The 11500-nt window shown below is 38.1% G+C and overlaps 1 long non-coding RNA gene across 1 annotated transcript; it reads right to left on the bottom strand.

Moving 5' to 3' along the window:
- Nucleotides 1-2062: 2062 nt before the first annotated feature.
- Nucleotides 2063-3686, bottom strand: LOC144994426 (uncharacterized). Its single transcript, XR_013657967.1, has 3 exons — nt 3578-3686; nt 3191-3293; nt 2063-2799 (listed from the first exon to the last, which is right to left on the bottom strand). It is a non-coding gene; the product is annotated as an uncharacterized LOC144994426 (long non-coding RNA).
- Between the last annotated feature and the right edge of the window lie 7814 nt (nt 3687-11500).

The raw sequence follows: 11500 nt of genomic DNA, 5'->3' as shown, positions 1-11500 counted from the left end.
GCCCATTTGAAGATGATTTAGTGGATGAAGAAGCTCAGATAATACTTTTTCCCCCATGAGAGGGTGATAAGACCACACATGGATGTTGGAAAGATAAACCTTTTTACTTCGATCTAACTTTAGTATTTGCTTTAGTTAAGATAAATCAATTCTTTTTAGTTAAGTCATCTTAAAAATAACACGTAGTTAACAGACATTTATTTTACTTTTATTAAAATTAATTCAATTAAGTAGGTGTAACTTTGGTGCTGCTGTTAGATCGGCACCGCAAAGGATTGTGGGATACCATTCTCTTTGCCTGTCTGGGCGGATTTAGGTTCAAGTGTGGGTTTTTGACCAAATGTGTTTAGTTGTTTAGCTGTTCTAGTGTGTTTTGCCAAGTTATTTGTCCTACTATGTTTAATTCTTTCTGCACCATGAGTGAGAGGGAGGGAGAAGAGGATGAGTTTATATCGCACCCCTACTGTATCATGGCTGATAATTTATAGATATGGTATATGATTACATGACGGGGAGCTGGTTTAGCTCGTGCTGGTTTGCGGCGCCTTCCGTCCAAGAAACCAGGGTTCAACTCCGGGCTGCTCCCTGTTCCCCTCTCTACCCCTGTGCCGGTTCCAAGCCCGGTTTGAGAAGGTTGTGTCAGGAAGGGCATCGGCGTAAAACATTGCCAAATTTACCATGCAACTTGATCGCTGTGGCGACCCCTGATGGGAGAAGCCAAAAGTGGAAGAAGATATGGTTACATGATATCATTCCGTTTTGTTTCATTCATTTTATTGTTATAAAAGTGAGAATATCTGCAGGCTCAAATTTAGACATATGAGATATGACGTATGTTACCAATTGAATTCATTTAAGTTGGAAAAGTTATATACATATGCGTCACAATGACAATAAGATCAGAAACTCTTGCGTTTATTTTGCGCTTTTTTTTCCAAGCAGAAACTCTTTCTTTTGATGATAATGCAGCCGGAGGAAAATCATTTCTTTTTTGATGGGCGTATAATCTTAATACGCCGTCATTTAAATCTCCGACTCTGTCTCACTGAAGGATAGCGCTCTCTTTTTTTCACCACGGGTTTCCATGGTGACTCCGGAAATTGGCAATCTGTCTTTATGTACCTGCTGTGCACGTGCATTAACCCAGGGTTACCAAGTGGAGTGCGTTTACGCTAACTCATATCCGGTCTTTTGGAACCGACATACCCAGAGTAAGCAAGTTCAGGCAGATTTCAGCCAGAGTTCAGGGTTAAAGTCAAGGTAGTTTAAGCATGCTTCCTGGAACACCCCCCTGAAATCTGTTTTCTTACCTGAAACAAAAGAAAAGGGAAAACAAAGACAAACACTAACCTTCCTGGACTAACATAAACAGGAGAAAATAAGTACTGGTACTAAAGAAAATGGCAGTTCGCCCCTACAGCTTCCCATAACCCTTGTGCTATCCTAGGCACTTTAACATTGGGAGTTGGGTCATCTAGACCCACTACACAGTGCTCTGAACCTTTTTTCTTCAATGATTTGTGATCTTCACTGGTGTCCATGGATTACATGAAATCTTTCCACCTTTATCCACCTTAGTCATGGTAGGGAGAGCACGTCGATGTAAGGGTGGGGTCATCTAAGATAGCACAAGGGTTAAACAGAATTAGACCAAACAAAATTAGAGTGGGCCCAAATACAAAACACAAAGAATTACAAAGTGCAACACAACAAAACAGGTGGAGAACTACAAAACAAATGGAGAAGAGCGCCAAGCTAGTGGAGACCGGTTGCAGCAAAGCTCCCTTCTCACAGGCTGGAGGTCCACATGGTGCCTTTGAAGGCTGTCTCCATCAGCTAGGGTCCAAATGGAGGCCACACCCTTTCCAGCACAACACCTGAAAATAATCAGACATAGACATACACACACAAAGATCCACAAAAACACAGAAGTCCCGCTCTGATGGACATCAAATACACAAAAAACATTAAGATTTTTTAAGACAGAAACAGATTTTTTTTGCAGTAGCTGTCATCAAGAACTGCTCAGAAATTCTTCTGCAAAGTCCAATTAAAATTCACCTTTTGATGTATAATTGAAATTGTTTAATACATACCATAACATTGCATTGCATTTGAGCATGATGGTTTAATACGGCTCTTGTTAAATTCTCTGACGAAAAATTGCAAGTGATCACTAACATGCTAAATATAAGGAACTCAGAAAAAACAACAACAAATGTTTGAAATTGTAGGACTTAGGGATGAAGCTTAGGAAAGACCATGGATGTGCACAGAAAGCCTCCAAAACTCATTAACTATTTATGGAGACAACAAACAAAACCTTAAAACCAAAAAACATGCACTACACATAAGTACAATGGGGGAAAAGAAAGGCAAAAAAACTTGTTTCAATTCACAATATAATCATTTTCCCATTCTTCAGCTTTCCCTTTAAAAAAAGATGACACTGCTGTAGCATGCATCACAGATGCATATCATCTTCACTAATCGGGTTGCCACATTGCAGTGTTGCTTAAGTGGGAGCGAGAAGGTGGCTCCTTTGTGTCAGAGCTAATGATGTCCCTTTGTGACAAGGGTGGGTAAGAAGGTTGAGGACACTGGCGTAGACTCCGAAGAGTTGCTGCATGGGTCTTAGTGTGACTGGCAGCTGCAGTAATCCCCTCTTTGTGTCTTCAACAAGGCCCCACTGAGCTCCCTGACAGCGACCGATGTTCCCAACTCCAGCAGACAGCCCAGATGGGCTGAGCAGCACAGGGAGAGAGGAGGAGGAAAGAAGGGAGGGCCACCAAGAGCATCCTGATAAATAAAGGAGGAATAATCAGCTCAAACAAAAAAACAAGAAGGGAAGAGGGTGAAAAGAGATAACAACTATTCGGGTAGAAAGAACATCTAAAAAAAAAAATCAAAACAATGTACTGTTAAAAATGTGGTGACCCAGTGAAACACTCTGGGTGACAGGTTTTGGATCCTGACCCGCTCATTTGCATGCTTTTTGTTCCTTTGCGGTCACCCTGAAGCGTGCCACACTAATCCCTCTGATTGGTGAAGGCTTCCTTAGGGTGGAGCCCAATTAAAATCCACCCCGGCATATGATTACACTCACTCGTTGAGTTTCTGCCCAGTTTGCTTATTTACATTGCCCTTTTAAGTGGCTTTTTTCATTGTGTCTGACAAGACCAATGTTTACCTCTTGTAACTTGTGGTTTGTGTTCTTCTGTGATGTCGTGATTTCTCAATTGTAAAGTTCAGTTCGAACATGATGAGACGTCTTCTTCTCCCTTGCAATATCCCTGAAGCATGGGAAACATGGAAATTCTTCAGAAAGAGCAGGTATAAGGCATCATCAAAATCCATTAAGGATTGGTGTCCCTTTAGTTGCAGTATTTTCGGATTATAAATTGCTTTGGAGTATAAGTCGCAGCAGGAAAAAAGGGTAATAAAGAAGAAAAAAATCATATACAAGTGAAATTTTTGGGAATTTTTTCCCCAATAAAATACAGAAAATACAGCAAAAAAAGGCAACTTATACTCCAAAAATACAAAATAGTGTCTATGACTGAAATTCTTCCCCTACCCCTCCGGCTTCTCCCCACCCTTCCAGTTGTGGGGGCGTTTGAGGGAGTAGGGCTGCCCGTCGCGCTGTGCCACGGAGGAGAAACACATTTCTTTACATGGGTGTGCTCTGAAACAGTGTAGGTAATGACTTTTTGTTTTAGCAGGAATTTTTCAATGTTATAAAACTTATATTTTCATGTATTTCCGAGTGTTGGCAGCTATGTGCTAACGTAGCTCACCGGCCACTATTGATGACGCCATCGAGTGGGAGTGACATTCGGATGAGGAGACAATATTTTTCAATGACCCTCCGTTTGGAGCGCTTAATGTAGTGGTAAGGAGAAGCTGTAGGGGGAGCATTCAGATTCTGCCTTTGATTCCAAGGTATGGCATTTGCAGCTCTTTCTTCCAGCTTGAACTCCTAATCGGTGCTGAAATAAATCCATAAACAATTGACGTGCTCACCTGCCACCAACACAAAAGGCTCACATTCTCACGAGAGAGATCTTATCTGTCTGAGCATATACTTCCAACAAAATTTATAGTGCATTCCCAGGCAATAACAATCAAATCACATCATCCGTTTTACAAATCTCACAATCCATGAACAACAACAATAAATATCTAATTTTAAGCAGTACTTACAGTGCTTGTTTCAAACATGGCTTAGTTTTTGATTGCACCTTATGTGGTGGCTGTGGTGCAGAGCTGGAAGATCACAGGTTCACTTCCGGCTTTACATACCCATGTGCCAATGTGTCCTTGGGCAAGACAGCAAGACTCTGAACCTCACATCACTCCTGGTGGTTAGAGGTTGGTGCCAGTGTCAGTAAGCAGTGTATGTAATGGGACTCACCATTCAAAAGCGCTATTTTAACTCAATCTACAGTGGACTAATATATACATTTTTTAAGTGTTAAATTTAACTCAATGAGAGATGAATTAACTAAATTAAAATTTGTAATAAAGAAGAAAAGAAATCATATACAAGTCACTGTTTTGGGAGAAATGTATTTAAGAAAATACAGAAAAATACAGCAAACTATACAAGAAAATGCAACTTATACTCCAAAGAGAATTGAATTAACACTTCTGTTTTGGGTGGGATTTTGCACATAGTAATAATGAATTGATTAAAATTTAGCTCTTCTAGTTGTGATAAACACTTCTTTATGGTGCCTACAAGCACAGTTTTGAGAAATTCAGACTTCTTCCTCTAAATTCTGCTCTCAACCTTTTATTTAAAAAAAACAATTTGGCTCAGAATATTTATTTTTCAAATGTGGTTTCATTCTAAAAATAGGTAAAGTTAAAAATTAATCTTAATCCAACTTGTTATGATATTTCCAAGTTGCACAAATTGAAGTGCATTAAATGAAATGTGTGAAATGACTTCAGGCTTGACGACAGACAGCATAAAAGAGCAATAAATCTGGTGGCCAGCAAGCATCACAGTCAAAGAAAATCCCAAGTAAACCTCCCGTTGGAAACAACAATTTCCTGAAGGCTTAAAACAAACTCCTATAAAAAGTCCCACAGAATTATATGAGCTGCTCCTTTAGCAACCAAGATGGCAGGTCTTTGATTTTAGTGTGAACGAGCTTCTCACTTAAGACATCAAACAAAGCTCAAAGAACCAGGGATTTAAGAGTGACAGAAAGCTCACTGATGTTTCCGCTTTCTTATTAATTATATTTAACCAATTGCTTGGGACCAAATAAAGAAAATGTTCATAATCATCTTATATCCTTCATTAATGTCTTTTTTCTAAGCCCATGCCAAACAATGACACAAACAACGTTAATTTCATGTTAACTGCATGGTGTTCTCATCACTGGTCTCTTGAACTGGACTGTCTTTGCCTGCAATGTGTTTGTACAAACAGTTGGAGTTAAAGGTTTGAAATTCACAAGAAAACTACTGCAGGAAAATAAGTTAAAAAAAAAAGAAGTTTTAGTATTAGTTCACACACATTAACCATTTTTAACTTTTAAATGTTGTGTTTGGACATTTGTTCTTTTTGTTAGGCTGCTTTGCAGCCATTTTATTTAGAAAATCTGTGTTTACTTCTTGGAACAAATTGGTCTCTGTCTTTTTCAATAAAACTAATTTTAATTATGTACTTTTGATCTCTCTTAAAAAGAGACACATTTATTACAAAGGCCTTTTTTAAACTTATGTGAAATATTATATCATTGATAAATGAACAAGTTCTGAATTTCCTGTCTTAGATTTCCACTTTAACTCATGGCATCGCCATACAAGGCCTGACAAGAGCTTTGTCACTCAGTAAAGACAATGATCCATACCATACCAGTAAATCCACTGGATAAAAAGACACAGTGCTGCAGTGGTCCTGTTTGAAGATGCAGTGGGACCACCGGTTGTTACACACCTGGGTGAGTAGGGGTGTAAAGATTCATTTTAACACTGATTTAATTCATGATAATTTATATGATATCGGTTCATTTTGAATGATCCGATTTACTGACCTAAAATCAATCCAGGACCTCTTTAGTCAAAAATTCAACCAGTGTGACTCTGAGATAAATGCCTGGGTACTGAACAGTACAGCTGAAGTTTTCCAGATTCCTTCTTATTCTTGCAAGATATTCAAATGTAAATAAAATATGTCTACAACAAACAAGTAAACAAGAACTAATGGCAAATCCATTCACATTTTGGCTTCCTAAAGTTCAGCCCACTGTTGTTTTTCCACATGAAAAGAACAAAAATGGAACATTAGAACATTCTAGAACATTCAGGTTACATCTAACTGTAATCCGTATGGTTACACGTCTTTGCAAAATTCACTTTGGACTGTAATGATGGCTTGATCATTTTTCGCTGCCAACACAAGTGTGTTGTCCGCTGTGATGATACTTGGTCGTTTTTATTTCATAAAATAAACTTATAGTTTCAATCCAAGGTATTTTCCAAGATTGATTAATCGATGTACGCGAATTTTGAAAAACTTTCTCATGTTACAGGTCAATTCGATTGGATTAACAGTCTGCTTCAGACAGATCAATCTGGTTGAACCAAAGGAGGATGTCAATTCATCGATTATGTGGATTAATTTTTACACCCCTATGGTTGAGTGAAATTTTGTTCCATGCTTTTGACCCATCCCCTAAGGGGAATGGTGGGCCGCAGTCACAGCTGCTGAAGGAAACCATGTGGAAGTCCAATCCCTTACGAGAAAGGTTGAGCTTATCCTGAAATAGACTTAAAACTAAAAAAACGTGTTCTTTTTGTCATCGTACACACACATCTTTTTAATTGACATTTCACCGCCACACGTCCATCAACCCAGATGAGTTTGCACAGTGAACGTCTCAACTTCTGGCGTCTTGCATCCCAGATGATGTGGCTCTCTGTCAAAGACTTGTCAAAAGGAAATTTTGAGTTTGATGTCTGTCAACATTCAGTAACTTTGTCTTTTCCTTGAACAAAAACGTCTGTGAAGATTGTGGGGAAAAAAAGTGTAAGACCATAAACAGACACCACAGCTCGATCTCCACTGCACAGAAAAGTAGTATATATCTTTTAGGGTGTAGCACAACTTTCCAGGGAGTTTATGCTAGTTTCACATAAGTCATATTTGAGCTTGGTTTCAAGTTTTGCTTCATGATCTGATGAAATGGCCTTTTTAAGTATTCTCAGAGGACCCAACACTTCAAGGCGCTCTTAGAACCCACACCACTGCCTTGTATCACTCCAGGAGAGGGGGAGAAAAGAGAGCAAAGGAGAAATGAAGAGAGAGAGCTAGACACAGCGAGTGAAAGCAAGAATACTCCAAAACCAAAAATGCAATACAGTCATTGCTTCTGAGATGAGCAGAGAGCCCCTGACAGTAAAGAAGAAGAAAAAAGCTTTAAAATGAAAGTGAGCCGAACAAAAAAACAGAAAAAACTTTTATTCTGAACTGATCCTTAGATCAGATAAGATAAGAGCACAGTAAGTTCACTTTTCTGCTTGCAGCTGAGTTCAGGCATTTCTTTTTCCAACTTACTGAATGTAGGACTAAAAGGAGGACCAGAGGAAGACGAAGGCAGGAGCAGCATGAGCGTACCCACCAGCTTTTAGTCAGGAAGCCTAATGAGCTCCTGTGGGATGGGGGCTGGCTGTCAATCAGCCTCATTCTTTTCCAACTGTACACCATGTCGTACTGTACACACAAAACCAAGGGGCATGAAATAATTAGAGGTGGCCAGCCAGCCACAGCTTAGTTGTCTGACAGAGGAGGGAAGTCACAGCGAATCTCGTCACACGAGGAGACATTTGAATCGGTTGGACTGCAGCTTTGAAGGGTCCTCTGCCCGCCTTTGCAACGATGCTAAAATCTGACAATGAGGTAATAGCGTTTCAGTTTGTTGCGTAATGTCGCCAGGATCCCTCGCTCACTGTGGGGATGATGAAAGAAGGAAAATGGTGAGATATGGATTCAGCACGATGAAAGAGAACCCCTGCTGACAGGGCAGCTGTGAGGCGTTATTATGTATTTCACTATGAAGGAATGTTAAAGAATTAGAAAGAAGGGGTATGGTCGGAAAACTTATATGCATATATATATATATATATATATATATATATATATATATATATATATATATATATATATATATATATATATATATATATATATATATATGTACATATATATATATATACAAATGTTTTAAATAAAATTCTTATTGCAAGATGTATTGCTTTCCTTTCAGCATCTTGCTAAAAAATGTTGGTTTTGCCGTCAAATACTATTTCTGCAACAACCACAAGTAGTTCTAACTCAATAAGAAGTGGAAGAACCTTTATTAGGAGGAGAAAACGAGACAGCATTGATATCAGCATGCACACGTGTTTATGAGGCACATGAAGAGAAGTGGAGGGAAAAATTGCTCTCAGCTTACAATCTGGCCAGGAGTGGCCCAGAGAATGAGACCAATGTAAATTTTTAACCTTTAAAAGAAAGTTGCCTCTGAAAACAATTATATCTTGGGACTCACTAACATTTTGAATCAATGTGATGTCTATTGTTTTGTTCATAACTTTAATTAGAAATGTTAATTTTAGATCAAGGGATGCATTTTTCAACGTGCCACTGTACGTCTTTTTTGTTGCATTTATTGTCTATTTTTTCAATGCTTTCTTTGCTAGTACATTTATGATTATTTCATAGATGTAGCTTTGTTTTGTGCTCTTTACATTGAGTCGTTATCTGTAATAATGAATATATTTTTTTATTTCTTGAAATAAAGAGAAGTTTATTTTTGTAAAAGGTGTTTATGCTGTGAATTTGTCCACAGAGAATGGGGCGAGCTTTTGCCCATGCTCATTTGCCTGTTTGTCATTTGAAGCTTTTTCTTTGATTGCTTTGCTAGACCAGAGAGCTTTCACCTGTGTCTTGTTCCTTAATTAGTCTTCAGTGTATTTATAGTTCCATCTCTTCGATCCTTATAAGTCTGTGATCCTCGTCTACGTCCTGCCAGTTTAGTCCTAAATTAGACTCTGCTGTTTCTTATTTTAATTTTCTTTGTTTATTCTTGGACACTGACTTTTCTCCACATTTGATTGATCACCAAGATGACTTTTTGGACATTTTTTTTGGCAATAGTAGGGCCTGCATTTTACCTGTACTTTTCAGCTACACAAACAAAACATTGATGAGCAAACTCCTAGGATTGTGTGGCGTGTTACGACACGCCAGTTTTACTGACAGGTGAGCATATTAACACTGCCGCAGGCCTTAAACCTTTCTCACCTCTCTCTACTCTGGCGTTTTTGATCTAGTGACCTTTAAGGGCAGGATGCCTTCTGACACATAGCAAACATTATTTATGAATTCTTTAGTTAACCTTAACTCTGTTCGCATTACCACCGGTTTTTGACAGGCATGCATGTGTCACACGTACATTTCAGCAAACAGCAGTTTGTCAGCATGTTGAACTTTCAATCACAATGGACCACAGACACTTTTTGAAAGTTATAGCTTAGTTGTTGTGCATGGTCAGAAGTTGCAGCTTTACAAACAGAACTGTAAAATGGAAACTTGTTTGCAACAATTAGCCATAGTTGTAACAACATAAAATCATAGCACGTGTTAGAAGTAGTAAAAGCTGTCAATATTAAATGGCAATAAAACCAGATGATAAAATGCAAACATGAATATAGCTGAAAGCATATCCACAGAACATAAGAAAATAATGACTAAATGCAATTTAATGATTAAAAATTCTCATTAGGTCACAAGAACTCCTCAACAGTAGTTGCACATCAAAAGGACTTCTTATTGTTTGTCACATTTATTGCGCAGAAATTATGCAAATATTACTATTATATGCTTTTGTGAAGCAGAGTCTTTCACTTTGTGTATGTTAATGGATATTTTTGGTGAGCATGACAATAAATTAAGCAAAAGTGATGAGCTGCTGTGGTACAACTGGAACACTATTTGTCCTCTTTGTTTCCCACGAGTCTCACAGAGCTCACAATGTTCCATTCAGGTCTCAGATATTTGCCGGCACTGACGAAAGATGCAGCCTTGGATAGTCAGAAAGATAGAAAAAAACCCAGCATGGTCTGTGCGATATACTTGAACTACACTGTACAACTTTGTGTTCAAGCGTCCTGATTTTTACAGAACAGGACCTCAGCGCGGATCAGGGAAAAAGCGAGAAACAGGTAAGTGTTTTCACTTAAAAAAATGAGGCATCGTAAAATATGACACTTTCAAATTTTTGAAAAGTAATTATTTTATGTTTACCCCCCCAAAAAAACAATTATAATTGATTTACACCTTTAAAAAGCAAACCAAATTATAGACATGAATATTAATATGATACACTGTCACCTCGCTTTTTTTCTCACCTTTTCCACAATTCACCAACATTCATGATCGTTAGCTCAGTCACATCTCTTATTTTTTACTGTTTAAGTGTAAAAAATATATATATTAAAAATAGAAAATAGCTGGTGGCAAATGTAGAAGTTGTCTGTGCCAGGGGTAATGGGCTGGGCACAAGCTCATGGGATGGAGTTAGAGCCCACAGTGAGCAGCCAAGGCTGACATTTGAGGCAGGACAGGAGAATTGGCCCGGGATCTGAGGCAGGAGGGTAAGGACGCTCTGGAGCAGTTCTATCCGTGGGCAGCACGCCAGAGGTAATCTACTGTATTTTCCTGTCAAACTGTCGACTGACCTTCTGATACTAAAAACCTAAAAAAAGAAAGCTTTTTTCTTTTTATGGTCATACAGAAAAAAATTTTTGTTCTTTTTTGTACTTAAGATTTGAAACACTCCCCAAAAGTCACAACAGTCAAAGTAGTTGGGTCAGGTTCCAGACTTTAATCAGAATGAGTCTAAATTGACTTAATAAAGTCTGATTCCCATCCATCCAACAGCTCCACACTGTAATGTTTATCCAAAAAAAATCCACAAGGGACAGGTAGGAGTTCGCAATGATCTCTGCATGATCCACTGACTGCTCATCTACATAAAAAAGAACTCACCTGTACTTTTGTGACTCATGAGTGAAGAAAATAAGCTCTAAGAAAATAATCCCTTTCCTCAGATAAATAGGTGAGGTTTATGACAAAATTAAGAAGCTTGTAATGCTTTTTGTAGTGTCTTGTAAAGTTAAAGATACACTAAATTTTCTCTAAGTGTGTGAAAAATTGTACTTAAAAAATGTTTATAACTCATTTTCAATTGTTATGATGTCGAAAGATGTTTTTTCAAAATCAAAAATTAGAAAATGGGAAGTCATGTGTGGTGGTATTGCAGAGAATTTTGTAAATGTGTGTTTTTAGTCTGTACAGCTTTGTTAAATGTGATTCCTTTTTGGCATATAGTTTTACAGCTTTTGCCTTATTTGTCTCTAGATGAGTGCTTTAGTAATATTGAATGGTACATAAAAAATTCAGAAAACCATCTAACTGTGA

This window comes from Oryzias latipes, chromosome 1 (assembly GCF_053564925.1).
Source record: "Oryzias latipes strain Hd-rR chromosome 1, Olatipes_Hd-rR_3.1".
NCBI classification, from domain to species: Eukaryota; Metazoa; Chordata; class Actinopteri; order Beloniformes; family Adrianichthyidae; genus Oryzias; species Oryzias latipes.
The sequence above is the reverse complement of the archived record's forward strand: the minus strand, read 5'-3'. Positions and strand labels throughout refer to the sequence as shown.